The following is a 24,706-nucleotide window of genomic DNA, read 5'->3' as shown; positions in this document are numbered from 1 at the left end:
CTTCTCGGAGATCCTGTCAAGTCCTCCGATCCCGATACTCGGGCTGGTCCAATGAGCTGAGGGAAAATGAGCTGTATCTGAAGCGTGCGATGGATCGCATGCGGGGTCGTAAAACAGCACCCAGTCCCGATGGTATTCCAGGCCCGTCCGCATGAGTAGCGGGTGCCATGCTAAGACTAATGCCAAATCTCCGGGCGCCGACGGAGAAAGTTCGCCACTTCTATGTCAGTGTCATACGATCTATAGGTCTCTAAGGGGTGCCCGTTTAGTTTAGTACTAAAATCCAAAGTTCACAGCGGAGAGTAGCTATGAGCATAGTCCTTTGGTGGTTGGTGTATAATGTTCGTGTGTTGTTACGATTGGCTAAATCAAAGTCCAACTCACTTTAAATATGTTTATTGAAACACATAAGAAAACCAAAGAATAGAAGGTGCAAAAATAGAAACGGTTAATATTTATGTATGTATGTTTATTTATTATATTAATTATATATTATATAATTTAGTTTTAGTTGTAGGATGTAGTATAAGGTTCCCTACAGTCCGATGATATAGCACGTTATCCTATGAGGTGGAAACAGTGCGCTCTCCTCCTTTGGACATTCTGATATGATCGTTGGACATAGACCCAAGAGTATATCAGTAGTAAGCGTGCAAATGCATTATCGAAGCATATCATAGTATATAAATATAGGATATTTATATTACTTGCTATTATAAGCTGCAGGTCTTCGAAGCCAAGAAAAGAGGGAAGTAACGATTCACCTGCCCACATACGCAGGTCAATGACCAGTCACACTATTCAGCATACTCTTAAAGCCTTAGCAGGGACCTCGCCTTGCACGCATTTATGTCGGTGATGGTCTGCTGGGAATAGACTTGGAGGGCCGTAGCCTCTTTCTGTGAGATTGTCATAATCCAGTGTCATAATCGGTGGAGTGGGAATACGAAAGTGTTGATCTCGCTTGGCGCGGACCACAAATGCATCGGCTCGGCCCTCACATAGCCCCAAAAACCGGGGCTTAAACGATAAAGCCGGGATGACCTTGTCCTGCCGTACGTACTAGTAGACTAGAAATAACTAGAAATTGGGGCGGGGGGGGGGTCTTTGAATTCAATATTAGCTTTGCTCCATAAGGAGAGCTCCGCGAAACCACGAGCAGATCACAACACAGCCGCAAATGCATTATAACTGAACAATTCTGATCCGTCGTTAGAAAATAATAAAGAGTGTTATATAAATAATGAATTATTGATTAATTCGAAATATTTCATTCCAACTGAACGTTCAAGCTGAACGAGGCAAGGCAACTTTTAATTATAAGACTTTGTGGCACGAAAAATACAGGAATGTTCTCGCAGTTTAAATTAATGATTGTAATATGATACCTTTTGTTTGTTTTTTAAGCACAAGCTCTAATAGCAAGCGTAAACGTGTTAATTCTTAACAAACATATTAATGTATTATAGTCTGCTAAATTTGATTAACAAAAATCAATACCTCAGAACAGCTGGAGGACGACTGTTAATTTAATTAAAATTTGTAATCTGATTTTCTTTGCGTTGTTTTCATTCAATATGTAAATTTATAATAAACATGTTTCGTAGCTTATTCTACGTGCAAAACCGGGACGCAGTATTATCTAGACACGCGGTAGCGTATCAGCCAAGTACAAGTAACAGAACTGGCGAGCAGCACCGTGTGAAATATTACACGAACCATTTGGAGCCACTTTTGACCTCCTCATAACTCAAAAACTATTTGACATAAACGTGTCAAATTTGGCTCATATATTGAGACTCGCGAGATACATATGTGTTCCAAATTTCATAAACGCATCTCATCAAACGGTTATTTAGATATTAACGTCTAAAAATCGTCATTTTTATCACTGACTGACCTATAGATCAAAACTATAACCTAATTCCAGGTGACCTAGAAAGTCCAAATTTGACATGCAGGTAGATAATTAGGCCAATATAAAGGAAAAAATCTGAAACTGGTAAATTTATCATTTTATTGGGTCTATTAGGAACACTTATATACTTAGTTCCTGCAATAACTGTAAAAAAAGATGTAAGAACCAGCAATCAAAACTTGTGACAGCCGATCTTAATGTGGATTTTAAGGTATTCACGTGAATATATAACGAGTTGAATACCACCCTTAATTTTTGTAAATTAAGGGCGGTATTCAACTCGTTATATTATTAAGGGTAATATTTCCGTTTTAACTATACTTATGAGTATAGTTGACTTTCGTATTTATTACGTTATTAACTGGCATTTAGCGCACATCAATGGTGCAAAATCATTATACTTTAAAAATTAATAATAATAGGCATTTCGGTACACGGCGCGAGAGACGACGCCGGAGCAGCGGTATAGTAGCGTTGCGATCAAACCTTGACGCGGACGTGTCCGAGCGACAGGCAACCGCACTCATAAGAATTATTCCAATGCCTTCCGATGGAAGCTGCCTAGTCTATTTGATTGCATATTCTTTGTTTGAGTATACTAGTATACAACAAAAAAATAGGTTTCGTGAGACTGTAGTAGAGTATGTATATCGGAACTGGGACTATTTAAGTATGTACTCTAGCGCTACAAACGGGGATCCTTATTGCTTGGAAAAACAGTATCGAGCAAGCATGTTGATGTCGGCAAAGGTCTGGTGAATGGGTCCAATGGAAAAATAGAGAAGGTACATTAGGACGTCGACAACAGCAATAGCGCACGTAACAATTCAAAATAAACATAATTTAATTTGCGAACTAGAAGTCAAAACCAAGTTTCAGATATTAAGTAATGTATATGTTCAAAGGAAACAATTCTTTATTTGCTTAACATATTCTACTACTATCCACAAATCAAAAGGGCTTCGCCTTGACAGTGCTCTTCTCGACATAGGCTTCTCTATATTTAGTAAAGAGCAGGCTTACGTTGGCCTCTCCAGAGTTAAAACCTTAGACGGGGTATATCTTATCAATTTAGGTCCAAGTCAAATCAAGGCACAAGAGAGCTCTATTGTAGAGTACAACCGTCTGCACACATTATACCGCCCCGACTTGGCCAAATTAAGTATAAACAGAAAACGCGTAAAAAAAAATCCGCACACTTTGAATGGACAATTCACTGGAACATTTCAGAGGTACAAGAAAATATAGAACGTATCACAAAAAAGACAATTATACCTCGTAAACGTAGGAAAATAGGCTACAATATATTATCCTAATTTATAAGAAGAAATGATATTTTATGTAGTTCTAAATAAATTTCAGGAAGGACCATTGAACTTGGCACCCATTTAGATCGCACTTCTTTTGTCGTTGAAATCAACAACCAAGGTATATATCATAATATTGGACTTGGCTCTCATTTTTACATTTATGTTTTTGATGGGATAATATTAATTACATCAAGACGTATTCACATATATTCTCTATGTACAACGATAATTTAATTACTAAATTGATTGAGTTCTGAAGACGATTTATTGAAATGACTTATTAATCTTCTTATCATTTAAGATATTGTGTTAAATTTTTTTAACAACAACGTCGATGAAGATTTTTGACTGATTTTAGCTATGGCGGCCATTCTCAATAGAGACCAGGTCTGCGCAGAATATAATATAATAGCACATAAAGTGTGCACTTACGCAAGTCTATACCTGAGTGACATCAGTGTAACATACAAATATATATTTTTAACGTATGATGTAAAGTCAACTAAGGTACATCTGAGGTGCATATAAGAAAAGGAAATAGAGTGGGAAAATCCTGTAAATATCAGTGCTGCAGCCATTATAGATAATATTTAAATATTTAAACGACCTCCTTGGTCGAGTAGTGTGTACACCGGTTTTCATGGGTACGCCACTCCGAGGTCCCGGGTTCGATTCCCGGCCGAGTCGTTGTTGTCTTGGGTCTGGGTGTATGTGGTACCGTCGATAACTTCTGATTTTCCATAACAAAAGTGCTTTAGCTACTTACATTGGGATCAGAGTAATGTATGTGATGTTGTTCAATATTTATTTATTTATATTTATTTGAATACCTACATTTCTACTGTTCTTGTGCGACCATCGATAACAATATGAATGAATGTATGACAACATATTGGATTAGAAATTATTGACCGGTCGACAGTATTGTGCGGACAATCATGACTATATTACCTGAGCATTTTAGCAAAATATTTCCACAAATATATTTAATTTTATCATATTCATTAAACAGCATCTCTGCTATTACAGCCGATGATGACATCAATATCATAGCTATGGTTGCTTCGATTGAGTAGTTCAAAGTAAGAAATGTAGACTTCTGGAATTAAAGTATTTATTAAAATAATTTTGAAATAATATTCAATAAATGTAATTAAATTTCTTGTAATGGGACAGAATAGTTAAAATATAAAATACATTTTATATAAATAGTTACCACTTACGTTTGAAATATATTGAACAATTCCATAGTCTATACATGATACTATTTTGGTAAATGTATAAATCACACCGATGAACAACTGAAAGGAATGTTTCTATTAATTTGCTTTAATTCAAATACAAAAATTATTACATATTAATAGAAAATGTAAAAATTCCGAATGATCAATCTATCTACTTTTTAAAATTATTAAAAAATCGCTCTTTTCATAATCCAGTGAGAATTAGAATATCGATTTCAATAAAGATTTTAGGTGAATTTGACTGAGTAATTCAGCTGTAAATAATTCAGCTGTAAATAATTAATTTTACCTCAATCTTCACAAATGTATTATTGTTGCTGAAGATATCTAATATATTTTTATAAATGTGCAAAAATCTTTTCAATGTGAATATTTTTTCTTCGTTAGAAAAGTTTTGGTTACACAATTTCGATTCCAAGTCTTTTGTAATATATTTTATCCTAGAGCAAAACAATTCGAACGTTGCGATTCTTGTCACAAGACTTAAGTGGTTCGTTATTATACATGATATCACGACCCAACTCCAAATAGTCATGAATCTTGGGCCATTATATAAATACAGTATTTCTGTTATATACTTAAACACAAGGCAAGATGACATTATAGTAAAAGTAACTTTTACGTCTAATTTTCCTTTAAATCCGATAATTTTATCTATGATATTGATATTGGTACAAAATTTAAAAAACGCATCATCTTTTGTTGTAATCGAAATTAAAATAACAATAACGAAGTTCGTATTCATAATAAGCACAAATGGGAGCAACAATTCACTATCTACGTAGTATTTCCAATACGCGTAAGTTGAACATAGAACAGAATACGATATACAGTATATCCTTGCTAATAAACACAATATTTTTGTAGAAAAAAAATCGTTGTAAAAACCGAACACTAATCTTATTACACAAATTGCGTTGAATGAAAAAGTCCCGTTATCTTTATATGTTAAATACTTATGAAACGTTTTCATTTTGTAACTCACGGTGGTGATTGTTACGAAGAATGATAATATTATATTAATACCTATTTGTTAGGAGTTGACGTAGTATCGATTTGGTAATAGTCATTTCATAAATTGAAGCTTTTACGTAATTGAAGGCGCTGTATATAAAACTTTGTAATATTTGTAAGAAATTTGACAATCAATACATAAATGAGAAAAAAGATAAATGAGATTATGATTCAAGATCGTATGTCTTGGGAGCACATTTGGTTTGAATTAAAAAAATAGTCTTTATACAAACATTTTATTTTTAATAAGGAACACACATGTTAATTTTACAATTATTTGTTACGGTTATGTTTTAACTTAGTAAATATTTGTATAAACATATTAAACATAGAAAATAATCTGTTAATAGTATTATATATCAATTTTAATATATATCAATATCATCTAGATATTTTTTTTATCACAAATCTGCTTTGACTTTTATTGGCTGTTACATTGAATGTAATACAGATAAAAAATAAATTAAAATCACAAATAATTTGGATATTTTAGTATTATTCCGCGGATAGTTTTAATATTTTTCACAGATTTATTTTGCGTTATATTTTCGAAAAACAATTAATTATATGATAATTATCATGATCGGTTCCTTAAATGAGCATAAAAAATACTTTAAGAATATAGAAATATTATTATTTATTGATGTTTTTTTTTAATGCGTGTGATATGTCACCATATTTTAATCCTCAAACAGATAACAATGCAGGTATCAGTTATTACAAATATCATTTTTACAAATTTGTAATCTTCTCTCATATGAGGATATGTGCTACATACTATATTGACACTAAGTTATGTAATGTCAATAATTTTTAATGTTTGTTAATATCTGAATTGCAATAAAATAATAATATACGTTACACATAGCTCTATTAAACCGGTGACTAAATTAATATCGATCGGAAATACATGCCAAATCGAGAATTTCGGTGGACGAACCATGAGGTATTCCAGAGCTTCGAAGATCATTTCACGACAGTTTTCGTCTGTAAACAAAAGAAGAATAAATTTAAATACAGTTAACTTTGAAGAAGTCGACTTTATTTTTACAACCTGCGAAAATGGAGGTGGGTAGCGATTCGTCTTTACATACTTTTATGGGGCTATTTATTTTAATTAATAGTATATATACTATAGTAAATCTGCTCTTTCACGGTCTAGCCAGTGAACCAAATGTGATGAAATTTTGTATGAGATAAGCTTAAACTCCCAGGAAGAATATGGGCTCTATTATATCCGACATCTGACAACCATTCCATTAAATGCGAACGAGACCGCGAGCTATAACTACAACCACTAATTCAGTATCAAGTATCGACGTAGCTGTAGATATGTTTTAATATAAAACGATCTCTTTAGACCCTGAAAGCGTATATTTACTTACAAGCTGATCAATCAAAAATCTGTACTGACTCAGACTGTACAAAATATTTTCAATTAAAATCGTTATGTCTCCATGGAAGCATCCTCTTGCATAGTTCATTATATGCAAAGTTAGCAAAGGAATTGCTATCTCTCCCTACCTATTCACTCCTTAGTCCTTCTAAGTCGGCCTCTTCTCCGAGTAGGTCACATCGACAAGCCGACATCCGCTCACCCTCCCTTAGACATTCTCTAGGGATAGAGTACGACAAACAAAGCTATTATAATAATAGCATCTCTTTAAAGTAGTACGTACTGTTTTATTAATAACAAAATACAAATAAAGACCAGTACATTTGCTAAAATCTCATAATCATACTATTTTTGGTCTTTGGAACTCGAAATTGTTTTAAATCGTTTTTGTAATTATCATTAAAAAAGAAAATTAGTTTCGTTACAATATCCGCTAGTGATTTAAGTTATCTTCGATTCAAAATGGTATGATTTGGTATAAGTATATTTAACTGTTGACAATTTTTTGTACGGACAAGTTAAATAGGACTAATTAGTTAATATTATAATTATAATAAAAATTAAGAACTAATGTATAAATATTTACTGCAACCATAATAATACCTGTACAGGTTATCAAAATATTTCCACAGGTTTCTTTAATTTTATCATATTCATTTAAAAGCATCTCTGCTAGCACAGCGGATGTTGTCATCAATATTACAGCTATGAAGGCTTCGATCGCTAAATTTAAAGTAAGGTATGTTGTCTTCTGGGAATAAAAATATTCATTTGTTAATGCTAACTATATAACACGTCGTAGTAATTAATATGCTTCTGAAATATTATATATAAGGAAAGTGTAATTGTCAAAATATGCTTACATTTGAAATATACATAGCAATTCCATACTCTATACAAATTATTATTTTGATAAATGTAAAAATTAAGCCGATAAACATCTGAAAATAATGTTCTTTTTTTTATATTTTTTTATTTACTGCATTTGATTTATTTCATAAAAGTAGGTAATAAAGAGCACATGAAATGTCTCTTACGAGGTAAATCTCTTGATCTTAAGACATTATTCAATTAGTTACTGTAGATAAATCAATGTTACATACAAATAAATAAATAAAAAATAACAATACATCTCTATAATATATTGTTAGCTAAAGTATTAAACAAATTACTGAATTATTTTATATATAATGTAAATAAATTTTACCTTTCCTATTTTCACTAAACAAGCTCGGTTATAAATCAATTCAAAGTAAAATCGCTGTTCATAATGACAGTGCCTGAGATTTGGTGTCAATATAGATGTATTCAGTTATCCTTGTGAAAACTTTTACAATTAAACAAGATAGAATTGAAACTCTCAGTTCAGAAAAGCGACGTGGAAAAAAAACAGAAGAAGGGAAACAGGTGGTATGGAGAGATATGTTTATTTGATTTAAAAATTGTAATAGATAGGTTATTTTAAATTTTCTGCGTGCGATATGAGCATTTTTAACTACTTCTATTCAAGCATGTTTATTTAAAGGATAATCTAAGGAAATGTTTTGATATAAGGTTATGTGCTCGCACAATGAAAAATTTAATCTTACCTCAACTTTCAGAGATTTATTATTATTGCTGAAGTTATCCAATATAATTTTGTAAATTTGCAAAAATCTTTTCAGTGTAAATATTTTTTCTTCATTAGAAATATTTTGAGTGTAACATTTTATTTCCAAGTTTCTGGTTATATGTTTTATTCTAGAGCAAAATAATTCGAATTTTGCAATTCTTGTCACATGACTTAAGTGATTCGTTATTACATTTGATAGCACAACCCAACTCCAGATAGTCATGAATCTTGGGCCATTATATAAATACAGTAGTTCCGTTAAATACTTAACCGCGAGGCAACAAGAAGTTACCAAGAATGTTACTTTTACGTCTAATTTTCCTCTAAATATGATAATTTTGTCTATGATGGTAACATTCGTACAGAATTTAAAAAACGCATCTTCTTTTGTAAAAAATGAAATTAAAATAACTAATATGAAATTTGTATTAATAAGAGCAAAAAACTTCATTGATGGTTGCGAAACATATTCATGACATTTCCAGTACAAGTAAATTATAGATCCGAAAAAATACGTAAGACAGTATATTCTTGCTAATATACACAATAGTTTTGAAGATAGAAAATCACTGTAATAACCATACAATAATCTTAACATACAAATAAAGTTAAAAGAAAATGTTACATGACCTTTTTGTGTTAAATATTTACTAAACATTTTAATTTTGTAGGACACTCAGTTGTCATGCTTCGTGGTTATGGAGAATGACAATATTATATTCGGCATACATTTGTTAGAGCGCATATCGATTTTGTAAAAGTAATTTCATAAATTGAAGCTGTTGTTTAATCTAAAGAAATGCTGAAGATAGATTTGAGAATTAATGTATTTGAGTTTTTGATGTCCCGCGTGGTTGCTACAAACAATTTCAGCGGCATTAAAATAATATAAACTAACATACGGATAACAAAGCGTGGATGAAAGTACAATAATTACGATAATTCAATTTTCAAGATATTTTTGTGATTCATTTTGAACCTATCATTATTTCAAAATATGTAATTTGGTCATGACAGGTTTTTTTTTTAATTTACAATGATAATTAGGTTTTCTAATATAAGGTCCTATTACTGTTAAATCAAAGTAAAGAGAAAATTCACTAGATTTATAGATAAAAATTATCTTAACTTCAACTTTATAGATTTATACGATTTGTTTGAGTTAGTCATTTCGAAAATGAAAATGTATCTACTACTTAATTTAGTAGGGAAAAAGTCATTGTCATGGCACTGAATTAATATCGTAATATTTCTAGGAAATGTGTAAATAATCAATCGATCGAATGTAAAAAATAATACTTTGAGATTGTAAAGACGTATTTATTGGCGAAAGATTTTAGTCCTTAATATACCTTACATAAATATTTAAGAAAGAGACATAACATAATTACAATAAATTGTGAATTTTTCAAACGTATTTATTACTTACAAACTATATACAAAAAAAAAAACACCTAAAACTCTTTTGACAGTATTAACTATCTGTCTTCTTAAGGCGGGCGGGCAATTAGAAAGTATTTTCATCTCCCGTGGACATTTGCAACGCCGGGGGCTTGCAGACGCGACGCCAGTGGGAAATGCCTTTAAAAATCGCGCTGCTATAGATTGCTAGAGATCGAGGTGGTGTAGATGAAATTTGATATTCTGATGTTACCTTACTTTATTACTCCAAGTTACCTGTGAACGATTCAGTAGAAGATAAGAAGTTAGGAATAGATGATAAGATTGATTGTCAATAATTCGAAACACGCTTTATTTAATGCAGTAAAATTGAAAAAGCTGGTACTGAAGAACTCCTTTATATACAGTTTTCTTAAAAAAATATAAGTTGTAAAACCGAAAGTCATGTCCATGGTGCATAAAATTTGAGTATTGAAATAGCTGAGGTAGCTATCTTTGTTAAAAATCATATCTATACATAATATTGACCCATTCACCATACTTTGAAAATATGACTTGGAATTTCCTGTACGTCTATTTATTATATTTACGTTAAATTCTATATATTTCAAAAATGTTATTATGATTTTGATCGTATACCTTTAATCGTATCTGAAATTCAACAGAATAATAATATACGTTGTAGATAGCTCTATTAGCCCTGTGACTAAAGTCATATCAATCTGAAATAAATGCCAAATCATATATTTTGGCGGTCGCGTCATGACGTATTCCAAAACTTCAAAGATCACTACACGATAGTTTTCATCTGTAAACAAATATTATAAATTAAAAAGTTAATATTGAAGCTAACAGAGACTTTTTCCGGTGTTTATGAATACACCTTTGAAAATAACAATGGTAAACGTATTTATTTATTTACGCTAAAAATGTATATATGTATACAAAGGTTTATTAAATAACAGTTACATAAAAATCAAACAATAAAATTTTTTAATTTAAATATAAATATTAATTAAAAATATAATATTACCATATAATAAAAAAAATATAAAAAAATATAATATTACCATATAATATAATATAAAACAAAATAAAACAATTACTGGCTAGTGACAGACGGCTGTCTACCCAATGGGATATCCCATCGGAAATATATATATTATTATAAATTGTAAATTAATATTACTGATTTAGAATTTAGACTTCCGACCCGTACCGAGATTGAGACTCAACTGGCTGTCGTCCTCACTACAGCTTAAGCTTAGCCTAATTGTGGTGATATAGATAGACTATGATTTCAATATAACCATCAGGGTCGCTTTTTCAAATCTACTGGAATATGGAGATCGACGATGCTTTCAGCGACGAGAATTTACTCATCAAATCATCAGGTCGGAAATGCGTGTCCCATTTGTTTTGACTTCTCTCACGTTTTAGCTTCTGCAGCTGTAGTTTTTTAGAATTGTAGTAAAAATATTGGGTGTGGGATTTGTCTTAAACACGGCGAATTGGTCCAACATTTAAAACTGTAGGCAATGAAGGCAAAACACAGGAATCGAACTTATTGTACTACTTTATTCCCCACACGTGTCGACGTAATAAACATTTCATCATCGGTTAAAGGGGGGTATATTGTTTCTCTTGATCCGTTCGAAATGTATTGTTCTAAGATTCGCCATATGTGGTAAATTTTGTTCCAGTAACTCTTCAACAATCCTGATTATTTGATTACGAGAGCCATCAAGAGGGTCGTAAATGATCTTTTTATCTTTTATTCCTTACTCAATTGTACCTCTAGAAGTTCATAATGTCTGAGTAGTATTAGTACGCATTGTGTGAAAGTCAGATCACTGACAAATATTTTTGAAGTCCCATCAGAACAGAAGAGATGACTCCAGATTTCTTGCCAAGTAAGCGTGCTCTCCACTAGGACCATAGGACCGCTAGTAAGTTTGATTACAAAAAGAGCTTCTATCACTGTTTTGCTTTGCCACATGGATACTGCATTAAGCGGTATCGCTAATACGCCGCCAGAAGTCCCTCTCCCATTTTTATTATAGTCATTAAGAATTACTTTGAACTGCTATCAAAATTACCTGTACATGTTAACAAAATATTTCCACAAGTTTCTTTAATTTTGTCATATTCATTTAAAAGCATTTCCGCTATCAGAGCCGTTGATGTCATCAAAATTGTAGCTATTAATGCTTCGATCACAAAATTCAAACTTTGCAATTTAGACTTCTGGAATGAAAAAATATTTAATTCATGTTTTTAATTTTAAAATCCGACTGTCAACGTGTTAATATCAAAAAAAATGAAATTGTATTAGACAAAATATAAACGGTCATCACTTACATTAGAAATAAAATTAACAATACCCTCATCTATGCAAAGTATTATTTTGGCAAATGTAACAATCAAACCGATAAACATCTGAAAGGAATAATTTTATTAATTTATTTATATAAATGTGTAAGATTTACTTAAGATTCTTAGATGTAAAAATAATATAATGGATAATTACAACATACGGGAAAGAACGTATAATCAACTAACATGAAACAGCATTAGTAGAAAATAAAAGTATAGACGAAATGTTACAAAACGACATGCACTAGAAACTATCAGCACTCTGAGTCTGTGGAGTAGATCATATAACATTTTTCCTTTGGGATCTCGGTTTATGAAAACAATTAAACAAATTTATAAAAAGAAAATAAGATTACGCCTAGAGGAGAAGATTATTTAAAAGAAATGAGAATGTACAAGACTAGGTATGTGCAATCTTACCTCAAATTTAAAATATTTATTATTACTGCTGAAGTTGTCAAGTAAATTTTTATACATATGGAGAAATCTTTTCAATGTAAAGATTTTTTGTTCGTCCGAAATATTTCGGGCATAACATTTCGTTTCCAAGTCTCTGGTTATATGTTTCATTCGAGAGCAAAACAATTCTAACATAGCGATTCTTATCGCATGACTTAAGTGATTCGTTACTAAATTTGATGATATGATAACATTCCATGTTTTGACAAATGTATGATCAAATAGGAACAACATTTCTGATAAAAATTTAATGAAAATACAACTAGAAATTATTGAGAATGTTACTTTTACGTCCAATTTTCCTTTAAATCCGATTATTTTGTCTATGGTGTTAAAATTGGTGCAGAATTTGAAAAAAGCACTATCTTTCGTAAATGTTGAAACTACAATAACCATAACTAAGTTTATATTCAAAAACCCATAAAATTTTAATGTTGATCGCGGGATACCTATACGCAGATTCCAGAAAAAGTAAGCTAGAGATGCGATTAAATATGAAAAGCAATATATTCTTAATAAAATACACAATATTTTTGAAGAAAAAAAATCGGAATAATATCCGCACAGTAATCGTAATAAACAAATAAAGTTAAAAGAAAATGTTCCTTGTAATTTTTGAGTTGTATATTTATAGAACATTTCCATTTTGCAACTCACTCAGAACTCAGTCGATGCTTACTGAGCTCGACAAAAATTTATTTGATATCCATTTGTTAGAACTCATATCGATTTGCTTGGTAATAGTCATTTCGTAAATTGTTTTTTTTATGTATTAACGCACTACAAATAATTATTTTAATATTTATGTGAAGTATGGTTAACTTTTAATGACAATATACGTAATTTTAAGAATAAAACAATAGTAAATAATAATTCATAGACTTTAAAAATATATTAACTCTTAATTGTTATCCCGGTTTGAAGATCTTACATTTTATCTTCTTATTATTAAAATTTTATATTTTCATTATGACATTTTACAAACTCTAACAATGTATTTAAAATCATAATATTTAACTTATTTTTAATATTTTAACATAAAACTGTATTTAGACATAATTTAATTTTTTATATTTATAATTATCGTTTTTACAATGTTCTGTGACTTATTTTTCAACTTCCGACTTAAAGTTAAACACCTGTTAAAAAGTGGGCAATTACCAAATGAGTATATAACTTATGATGACTTTTGGGTTATTGTGTATTTTTGTTGTACTACTTGTTGGTGTTGTCAAATAAATAAATAAAATAAACTGTCAATAAATAATTTATGTCTATAAAAATAAAATCTGAAAATCGAATGTGATTCGAACCAATTGAAACCAATGAGATCCAGACCCGTTTTTAAACGTCAAAAGTATTATTTTTATTTTTTGACAAACCCAGAGATTGTCATATCTAACAATAAATATTGGTTTAATATACTGTTTTGTATGCGTTAAATTAATAATTAAGTGGAAGCACTTCAATAAATTGAACTGTTATCTAAATTATCCAATGTGTATAAAGATTGTGAAAGGGTTTTAATATTATTTTGATAATATCAACTTGCCTGTCGAATAAAAAGGTAATTTATGGTTTTACAGTAACATTATCGTTACTCAATTAATCATTAATATTCTCAAAAGATAAGCTATATCTGTTATTGTAGATTAGCTAAACTAACTAACCATATTGAATATAAGCATAAAGCTTAATCATTAATTAATTAATATAATATTTTCTTAATTAATTAAAGGTAGACGCCTTTAAGTAATATCAAAAAAGTTTGGATATACGATGAGTAGTTCAAATTACGTCTGACTAGGCCTTTCATTGTCCACAAAGTGGAGGTTCTCTCTCTACCACACGAGGAATCCAGTATCCCTTTACCCCTGCTTGGTGAATCCATGGAATGCTGTAAAAATTATGAGTGATGAAAAATTGCATTTTTGACATTAAATATTATTATACACACACACATTACTCATATATCATTTAAAAAAAATACACATTTTTTGTCGAGTAAATTGTAACATTGATTAATTTGGGATGTAACATTTTTGTACCCTTTTTTAAATACTTTTTCTTTCACAGGAAGACACGGGAAGTCTGTTGACTCTCATGATAACAGTTTTATACTCATTACTCTAATGTAGACACGTATAAATTCAGCATAATATGCAAAGTAGTCCAATACTACTTCTGTTTCAAATTAGGTGTTTTCAATAAAATCGAAAATTATTGTGTAAACTTTGGGCAGGGACCTGTTAATTGTCAAGGTATCGAGTAGCTTAAAGGGGTTGACAGTTTGACGGCTTAGAATCCTAGTCATAATATTTGGTTTAACTTGGTACTGGGTACATAACTTCTCTGAAGAATCAATTCATACAAATAAATAAGGCATATACAATATTATATTATTATATGCTCAATGGATATTTATTGTTAAAAGGAAAAAAAAGGTTAAGCCATACTTTAATACTTAAAAAATTTAGAAGGTGTAGTTGAAAATACTCTTAATAATTAATATTAATGTATCTTTGAGATTTATCTAACTGTAAATTCTAATTGAAATTAACACTTAATATAGTTTATATAATAAATTCTTTCGCCGGTTCTTCTCAGGTCCGAGGTGCTAAATTCCGAACCGGTGGTAGATTTTTGACAATCAATAAGCAAGTGTAAACACTTCTATATTGAATAAAGATTTTTGATTTGATTTGATTTGAAAAAAAATATATATAATAGTTATTCCGTTTTGTTAAAATAAACATTCCATACGTTAATAAATAAATAAATATTTTTTGAAGCTGAATTTAAAATTTAATGCATGTCGAAACTACTTGAATTATTTCCATGTGCCATTTTATTACATACAACAGTAAGCCACGGATTTTTTTAACGTAAAAAAGAGCATAAATTAAGATCATGAATAAGGAATTGTATGAATAAACAACAAGTTGAATAATAAACAACAACAATGTTTATTTTACTTGATGTATGCTTCACGTAATTTTGCTATTGCAAATGTATGACACAGGCGTCATTCTGTAGGCCAAATAATAAACTATAGATTCATTTCGAAAAATTAGAATTTTTGAATTGCAGTGTCGTATACTATAGTGTCAAAGGGGTTAATCAAGATGGCCCAGTGGCATTAACCGGTAATGGCGGATTAAAACCCAGGCAAATGCTACTGGATTTCGTTTCCTTAACTCACAAATTCACCTCGTACTCCGCGATGAAATAAAAAGTCATAAGAAAACCTGCATATGTCTAATTTCCAACCAGCATTAGAGCAGCGTGGTGGAATAAAGTCCAAACGTCATCAAAGGGAGACGAGGCCTTAGGTCAACAGTGTGATATTTACAAACCGTTGACGATGTTGTTACTTTACTTTCCTTTGTATTTTATTATATACATTTATTTTTTATTATTATTTAATTTATATTTATATTATTGTTTAAATTTGTCTTGGCCTGGGCTATTGCCAAGGCCAAGATAAGCCAAGCAGATAAGAAAATTATACTACACTCTTACTCTTTGTCTTATGGGACGACAATCCAATTAAAAGGTTTTATTGGCACAGCATCAGATATTGTAAACTCAGTAACTGTCGTCTAATAAGCTAGGTACTTGACTAGCGAGCGTGCTATGACACGTTGACATTAAATGAAAATTTGGAGATTAACGCAAGCTGGTTCTATAATATGTTCTAGGAAGGAGAACCGATAACTTGAAGACGGTGACGGAAGCCTACTGGGTGTGATATTTGTATTGATTTTTTTTTTTGAGAAACATTACTACGCGTGTAATACGCCTGTAATAAACTTATAGTAGTACATAGATTTGACAAACATAAAAATATTAATTAATTAGTGAAAATATTCAAATACTTCATTAGGTTAACTATATTTACAGATTATACAATGAAAACTGATATAATATAATATGTCACAACGGACTAGTTTTATTAGCCTTTCAATTGACAGCCTAGTCATTTTACTATGCGGTGTCATTCAATCAGCGCCTTGAATGACAATAAATATTAGGTTTAGTTAGGCTACTTGGTCGAAAGGCTTTTTGTGAATGTTGTATGTGTGTAACTATAGACACAAGGGACATAACATCTGTAATTTCAGTAGTTCGGGATGGCAAATAAAAATTATGTTTTACAATGATGCTCCAATCTCTCTATATTCCTTTACAATCCCCCACAATCATCCAATTGTTTTCCTTATGACAGCTCAATCGTTTTTAAAAAAAGAAGTATGTATATGTAATTGTGCCAGTCTTAAATAGTGTGCCAAATAAAATAGTATTAATTAAAGTTTAACAAATTATTAAACAATTAATTATAACAATAATTGTATAAGTAAAATAAATAGCTTTGATTATAATCATTATATATAATAATGTGATATAATTAATTATGATATCCTATGACGTAACACTGCATAATCACCTTTTTGGGGATTCTTTAGACTCCCCTAAAAGGCAAAGTAGCCTATTCTGTGAACGGAAGATCAATTGGTTAAGTGTTAATCGGGGCGCTTATTGAACGGCGTCGCTTAGAAAAAGGCTAGGCCGTTAATTTAATCCGTAATAAAGCTAGTCGCCTGCTACATATATAAATTATAAAAATAATATTTAGGGTGCGTATTTGTGTAGCAGAAACATGCATTTTATCAGCAAAATTCAAATTGGCTGTCATGTTGAGTTAAAACTTTGTTCATATTGAATGAAATACCTGCCGTGGTCGTTGTAGGTTCCGAGCGACGCATTTATCTTCGTTCGGTTTAGGTTGTGATTAATATTTTTATGGAGGCTATACTATAATTCGATTTTTTTTTTATTCGAAACGGGGTGGACTATATACAACAATGATCGATGAATGGACAATTATGATTGAATTAATTCATTAGCTTGTATTAATTGATTAAGATTAAGATTATACTGCTAAATTACTAAAACATATTGATTTTTCATGATTGATGCTCTAATTTTCAATTTTAAATGTGTCGTGATTTTATAATATTTGCATATTGCATACACTTTAAAGGAAACCAAATTTCTTTATTATGTGTATCCTAAGAGCGCTTATTAGCAATTTATGACATTTTAAGCGTGGGCGAGTAACTGCGTATACGTTTATAAGTACAACTACTTTAGTCAAGCTAAGCGATAGAAAACATCGTAAAGCTAATACATTATTTATTCCGTATATATTTTCTATAAGTTTTATTTTCAATTACATCAAATAAAATAACATACGAATCATAATAAATTACTGCAATTAATAAATAATAATATATTGGATATACACAGTTAATATATAGAAAATATATTGAGTAAAATATTAAAATCGACTGTGTAAGTTGTACGGGTACCCGTTTTATTGTATCCGTGCGAAGCCGGGAGGGATGTTTACACGTGATTACTTATTTTTCAGTTATTAATAAGAAAAAAATATTAAACATCTTACCTAAAAAGATTGCTACACACACACACGTACGTCTAAAACGTATAAAATTAAAAGGTTAAACAATAAAAAGAATTAAAATTATACAAATAAATAAAAACGTCATAACAATTCAACGTTATAATATACAATTTCCATCATTGACACATATATCAAACAGGGAATTACAGTTTGATAGATGGTTAAAAGATCGTACCGCATTGATAGAGGACGCCCGGTCAATGGTTGGGAGATAAATAGCCCGAGCATTGAATGCTTAACAAATGATCTTAACGCTTCGCCATCTCGCTCGACGTTGACACAAACGGTTCCTACGTCGGACCTGCATCAATGGACACAATGCCTTTCGTTCGTGTCGTTATTTATTACAGAAATTTTTCTCTGATCCCGGATTAAAAGTTTCACGGAAATGATCAATTTTGGGGATTGAGACGGATTCGAAGCGTTCGTTTTTTTTTGCCATTTTTGCCATAGGTTAGCATTTGGGCCACATGACGGTAATTGGTTGCCATTGGTTTAACACGTAATCGGTAATATATCATGAACTTTTCGATGTATCATTTCGAGGTCTAAAAATATTTCATAAAGCAGTTTACTTGTTACATCATTATTGGCATTGCCTTGGTTACGTACCTGGACTACAATAGTACTATTTATGATATAGTTAGGGGGATGGGCAAATAGGTCACCTTAGTGGTTACCACCGGCTATAAGTATTAGTACTACTATAAGATATATTAACAATTCCTTACATCACCAATGCGCCATCAACCTTGGGAGCTGTTGAACTATATATTTATATTGGGTCACTCACCCTTTAAACTGGAACAACAATACTTAATATTACTATTGTCAATAGAATGGCCTCCCATATAAATATAAAATAGATATTTGTAAAAAATCGTGTACTATAATTGTAAATACAACAGGTCAATGTCCTTGTAAATATCATAACACACCGTTAAGTGGAAGTTTCATATCGATCATAATAGTAGTTTTGTATTAAAAAAAAACGGCAAACAAAACCCATTCTTAACAATATTAGTATGATTCATGTAAACCCCTTACGACCGCCCCTACATTCCATTTTTTTAAATGTTCGTAATTGATGGCTTTTATTTAAATTATATGTTCCTAGTTAATAGCTAACGTTTTTTACGTTAGGATCGATTTTATATAATGGCTCAAATATCACTATCTATACGAAACGGTTCATCTACATTAAATTTTCATGAAACATGTCTTTTTCTGTTCTTTTATTCACTTAATGTCAAATAACGTACGTACGACAATAGTTCATATTATATATTGATGACGATTTTGATTTGAATTAATGATCATCTTACAAAACTACGTTTCAGAAATTGTTACGAGAATTTTTTTTTTTTGTAAATTGTTTTAAATAGGTAGCCAAAAGCGCCACTGTCAAAGAACATTTAATAAAAAAAAATATCCAGTTTAACTTATTTACTACATGCATTAAATTATATTTTTGTGAGATGATATTATATTAAATGGAATTCATCTGGTAAGTATTTGCGATATGAAATGATATATTTATAGCACCAGTGACTGATATATATTTAGGGTTAAATATTTTCGTGTTCTATTATTTTAAAATAAGATGCTATTACAGAAAGCCTGAGATGGTACGGGTAGGATTCCGATTATCCTTATTAAAACTACAATAAAACAACATTGCGTGTCATTATACATAAATATTGTGCGCAACCTTGAAACGTAGTTACTTTTTAATAATTTAAATATTGATTCTTTATGTAAGGGAAAAGTATGACTAATGCATACTATTTGCGTGTTACGGAAATATCGTGGAATTTGAGATTTATTTTTATATACATTGTAACAAAATAATATTTCCTATATAATGTTTATTGGATCAAATATTTAAATCAAAGCTGTTACGGTATCTTATAAAAGTGGATCAATTCAATTGACTTGAAATGTCTTATTTAAAATGTATGATTTTCTTAATGAATATTTGATATAAGCTACGTTTCCTAGATGGAATCGATAAGCAAGAACAAGTGGTAACCGGAAGACCGTGGATTTTTTTTTTTATAAATATTGGACAACATCACATACATTACTCTGATCCCAATGTAAGTAGCTAAAGCATTTGTGTTATGGAAAATCAGAAGTAACGAAGGTACCACAAACAGCCAGACCCAAGACAACATACATACATACATAAGCAGCCTGTAAATTTCCCACTTCTGGGCTAATGCCTCCTCTCCCTCTGAGGAGAAAGTTTGGAGCATATTCCACCACGCTACTCCAATGCAGGTTGGTGGAATACACATGTGGCAGAATTTCGTTGAAATTAGACACATGCAGGTTTCCTCACGATGTTTTCCTTCACCGCCGAGCACGAGATGAATTATAAACACAAATTAAGCACATGAAAATTCAGTGGTGCTTGCCTGGGTTTGAACCCGGAAACATCGGTTAAGATGAACGTGTTCTAACCACTGGGCCATCTCGGCTCTTGGGCCATTTCGGCTCATCCAAGACAACATAGACAACTAATGAACTTTTTCTACATCGATTCGGCCGGGAATCGAACCCGGGAGCTCGGAGTGGCGTGGAATGTAAACCGGTCTACTCACTACTCGACCACGGAAGTCGTCACAATTACAATCAAAGTAAACACCATAGAGTTTATAAGTACTATATTTATTTGTAAATATCATATCATCTGTTTGTTGTCTTGATTATAGGGCACTTTGATAGGGCCTTAGGACCTGCGCCTGACCTCTTTCCGGTCCTGTCAGATTTGCAGTGCCAGGATTATGAGAATAAAAAGTGAACCTGTGTTTATGCACACACTTGTGAACTATAATAATATGTCCTGACCAGTTGGCTGGTAGCCCTTGAAATTGGCTTCCTTGGCCGCAATGGGTTAGGACAACATCATGGTTATGTATCCATTGATCATAAAAACTACAGCAATGTGTTTTATTTTTATTTTTCACTAATTATTTTTTGTTTTTATTATATAAAAATATATATTAGATTGAATAGTTTCTTGGCTACTTGGTACACCGGTTCCGGGTGGAAGCCAGGACGAGCGGCATCCGCCCAGGATCCATGGAATTATATTCAGCAGTGAGAGGGCTGAATGGAGGTCTCTTTGTCCGAGAAGGACATGTCACGAAAGGATACCAAGCAGCGGGAGCGTGAGTTATTTAGAGGGTATTCCGGCGCAGTGGGCCCTGGTGAGTCCCAACTTTCCTTGTTATCCCAATTCCAGTAGGCAAAACAAGTGATTTCCAGCGTTATAAAAAAAGGCGCAGGGCACTCTATATTTGGTAGAACAGTTAAGACGTGAAAGCTTGACAAAGAAACAAACATATTTTCGTATTTATGATATTAATTAGTGACTATATGCAATTAAATTAATATCTATAATCTGTATTATTAAAAACTAATAATCTTTGAAATACGTTCAAATAGGTTATATTGATGTAGTCAAGAAAATATGTCTTAAACAGTAAAAAAAAAAACCGTTGAAATTTAATTTTTTTTTACATTTTAAAGTTAGAAGCTCCCGAAACTAACCTATTAGAAGTTGTTTTGTAAGTCTTGTATAAAAGATGATTTCTGGTTAGGATAGGTTTCTAGATAGTAATTCAAGAGAATTAAAGATATGTATATTCTATGAGCTAGAACGACTGATGGTAGATAGGTGAACTTTTATTGTTTTTTTTGTTTATATCATATTCCTGTCCTATAAAAACATAACCTAAAATAATACTTATTTAATCTCAGCCTCCTCAAATGAGTAATGAAACCCTAGTAGATTAAACATGTAATTCCTTTCTAAAGGTTGACAGGTTAAATGCCTTCTCGCAATGAGGCCATATTTTGTAACAATTACAATAACTTGGTCACTGCACCTAACCCCGAGAATCCCCCCCTAGGAGTTGGAGGCCCGCATAGGCGGACCGACCGTCAGGGCGTCACGGTAGCATGTGGAAGCGATCCCGTCGCGCCCGCCGATGAGATGGAGAGGGTACCGCTGGTTTTTTAGTGGTGGAATAATTAAAAAAAACGCTTATCAATTCGTTCGATTGGTTTTAATAATTTTATTTCAATATTCACACTTGATTATCATTAGTGCATTTGTTAATTCATATTTTTTTACATGAGCAATACATTAAAATGTAATATATTCATATGAAAGTTCATAAAATCCTTTACAATATATGTAAGAGATTAATTAACATAATATTCTGTAATTATATGTAATTTGCATTTTTCGAGAATTCATAATTACATAACTATCACCAATGCTTAAAAACATCTAATTTATTCTATGATTCAGCAATTTATTTTACATTAATATTTTGATTTCTTTTACATATTTTAGAGCTTTCATTAATTTACAAATTATGCTTTATGTTGTATTTTTTATCTGTAAAATTAAATTAAAATCATAATTTAATTTTAATTAAGATTTCATTGCTATATTAACACCATTCGATATAACTGTATTGGATAATAAAATATAATAATATTTATTAAATAAAAAGATTTCAATGTCATTAATATTACATTAAATAATTTTCCGTTATTTCATCAAAATTGCGTGATTTTGTATAATTTTACCAATTATTATAAAATAAACGTCCTTACAAAGTTACATTTTATAATGTTTGTTTTTTTTTTAAATGTTAACGAATACGAAGTGACGCTGTGAAGAAATATGAAGTTCTGTCATATACCTACATTGCTATGAAATTAATAGGAATATTTTTTTATTTACAATTTCTATTTATCAGTCGTAGCAATGCTTATAATATCATGTCTTATGACGAAATGAAAAATATTTAATTTATTATCAAATATTTATTTTAATGTTATTATGTAAAATTGACTATGTTAGATAGTTACTTATGTATATTAATGTTTTTTATAGTTTTTACCGTAGAGTAATTATTGTACATTCAAGTCAATCCGAATCGCGCTGATGTTTTGTTTACTGGATAGTATAATATCTGCCTTTGCAAGTTCATTGATAAATATCAAATCGTTGTGTGAATTATGATCAATTCATTTTGAATTTATTTAGTGTAATCCAGTAGCATATGAAGAATTTCACTTTGTAATTTATTTTAATAAAGACTATCACGCATTTAACTATTTAGTTTAGGTAATTTAATTACATTAAAAATTAATTTCATTTTTATAGATTTTATAGATATTGATTTTATTGTGCTCTCTCTCGTATTTCAATGGCAAAACTATCAACATATTATCTGTAAATGAATCTCAGTTGCGACCTTTGAATGGAGACGTGATACTCGGGGAGATAAGTATATATTTGACAGACGTCATTCAAAATATATTGTAGTGTAGCAGATATCAACCGTATAAGAGAAAATGCCTTTATGGGTTAGATAGATTGTTTGATATCTATTATATATCGATGTAAAGGCGGTTCCAGATCCAGCTTAACGGTTTTAAGACCAATTTTAAATTAAAAATATATGAGTTACTCTACGGTTAAAACGAATAAACTATAATAATAAAAACTTTGGAATATTTTTTTACATATTGAAAATAAAGATATTACTCTAGTTCCGAAATAAAAAAGTGGACGCAAAAAACGCACACTTGACCGCAATTTATTGGTTTATAAAAACAAACAGTTTTTTGTTATATAATTATGTCCAATAAAAATAAAAATAACCACATGCGTTATTTTGTTTATAAATATTTGTTAAGATAATTTACGTAATAATTAATAACGAATTTTCGTTCGTATTCATATTATTTTTATTTATAATATTTTGTCGTTTCTACAAGAAATAAATAATACTCGATAATTTTCAATATGTACAATTTGATAAATCGAATACAAGTAAAAAAAAAAAACATTAATTTGAATTAAACTATTTTATTACAAAATTGATTCTAATATTAAATTAATTATAAGAATAATGTAGTTATCTAAACCTATATAAAAATTCTTAAATCGAATTCTGCGACTTTCAGCCGATATCTTAATATTTACATATTTAATAATAAATTTACATTTTTTTTAACTTTAATAACTAATTATTTTCTCGTTGCTACAATTAAAAATAATGATAATACAAAAGTTGTTGTATTTTTATTAGAACGTAAAATATTTTTAAATAAATTAATCTTATTTGTTTACTTTTATATGTTGTTACAATAAAATAAAAATTTAATGTAATTTGCTTTGCTTTCATATATCCATATTGGTATTATTGGCCAGTTTTAAGACTGATAAATGTAAAATACATACTATGAACAAATCAATTATTAAATTATTGTTTCCGTATATAATTTAGATAATATAATATTTAAATAAATGTTTTCAACTTGGTCAAATGTATTGTCACTCGATGCTAACCCAATAAAATACAAGTTAAACTGAATTAGAAAAGTAGTTGTTTCGGATAAAAAAGGTACTATAACTCGACTAAAATGAAATGATGTTTCGTAGAAGGTCTATTGGAACA

General features: G+C 30.5%; 1 long non-coding RNA gene across 1 annotated transcript; it reads left to right on the top strand.

Moving 5' to 3' along the window:
- Positions 1-22,851: 22,851 nt before the first annotated feature.
- Positions 22,852-23,401, top strand: LOC135193855 (uncharacterized). Its single transcript, XR_010309480.1, has 3 exons — positions 22,852-22,887; positions 22,927-23,186; positions 23,297-23,401. It is a non-coding gene; the product is annotated as an uncharacterized LOC135193855 (long non-coding RNA).
- Positions 23,402-24,706: the final 1,305 nt, after the last annotated feature.

The sequence above is a fragment of the Vanessa tameamea genome, chromosome 3 (assembly GCF_037043105.1).
Source record: "Vanessa tameamea isolate UH-Manoa-2023 chromosome 3, ilVanTame1 primary haplotype, whole genome shotgun sequence".
NCBI classification, from domain to species: domain Eukaryota; kingdom Metazoa; phylum Arthropoda; class Insecta; order Lepidoptera; family Nymphalidae; genus Vanessa; species Vanessa tameamea.
This window is presented reverse-complemented; position numbering and strand designations above follow the sequence as displayed.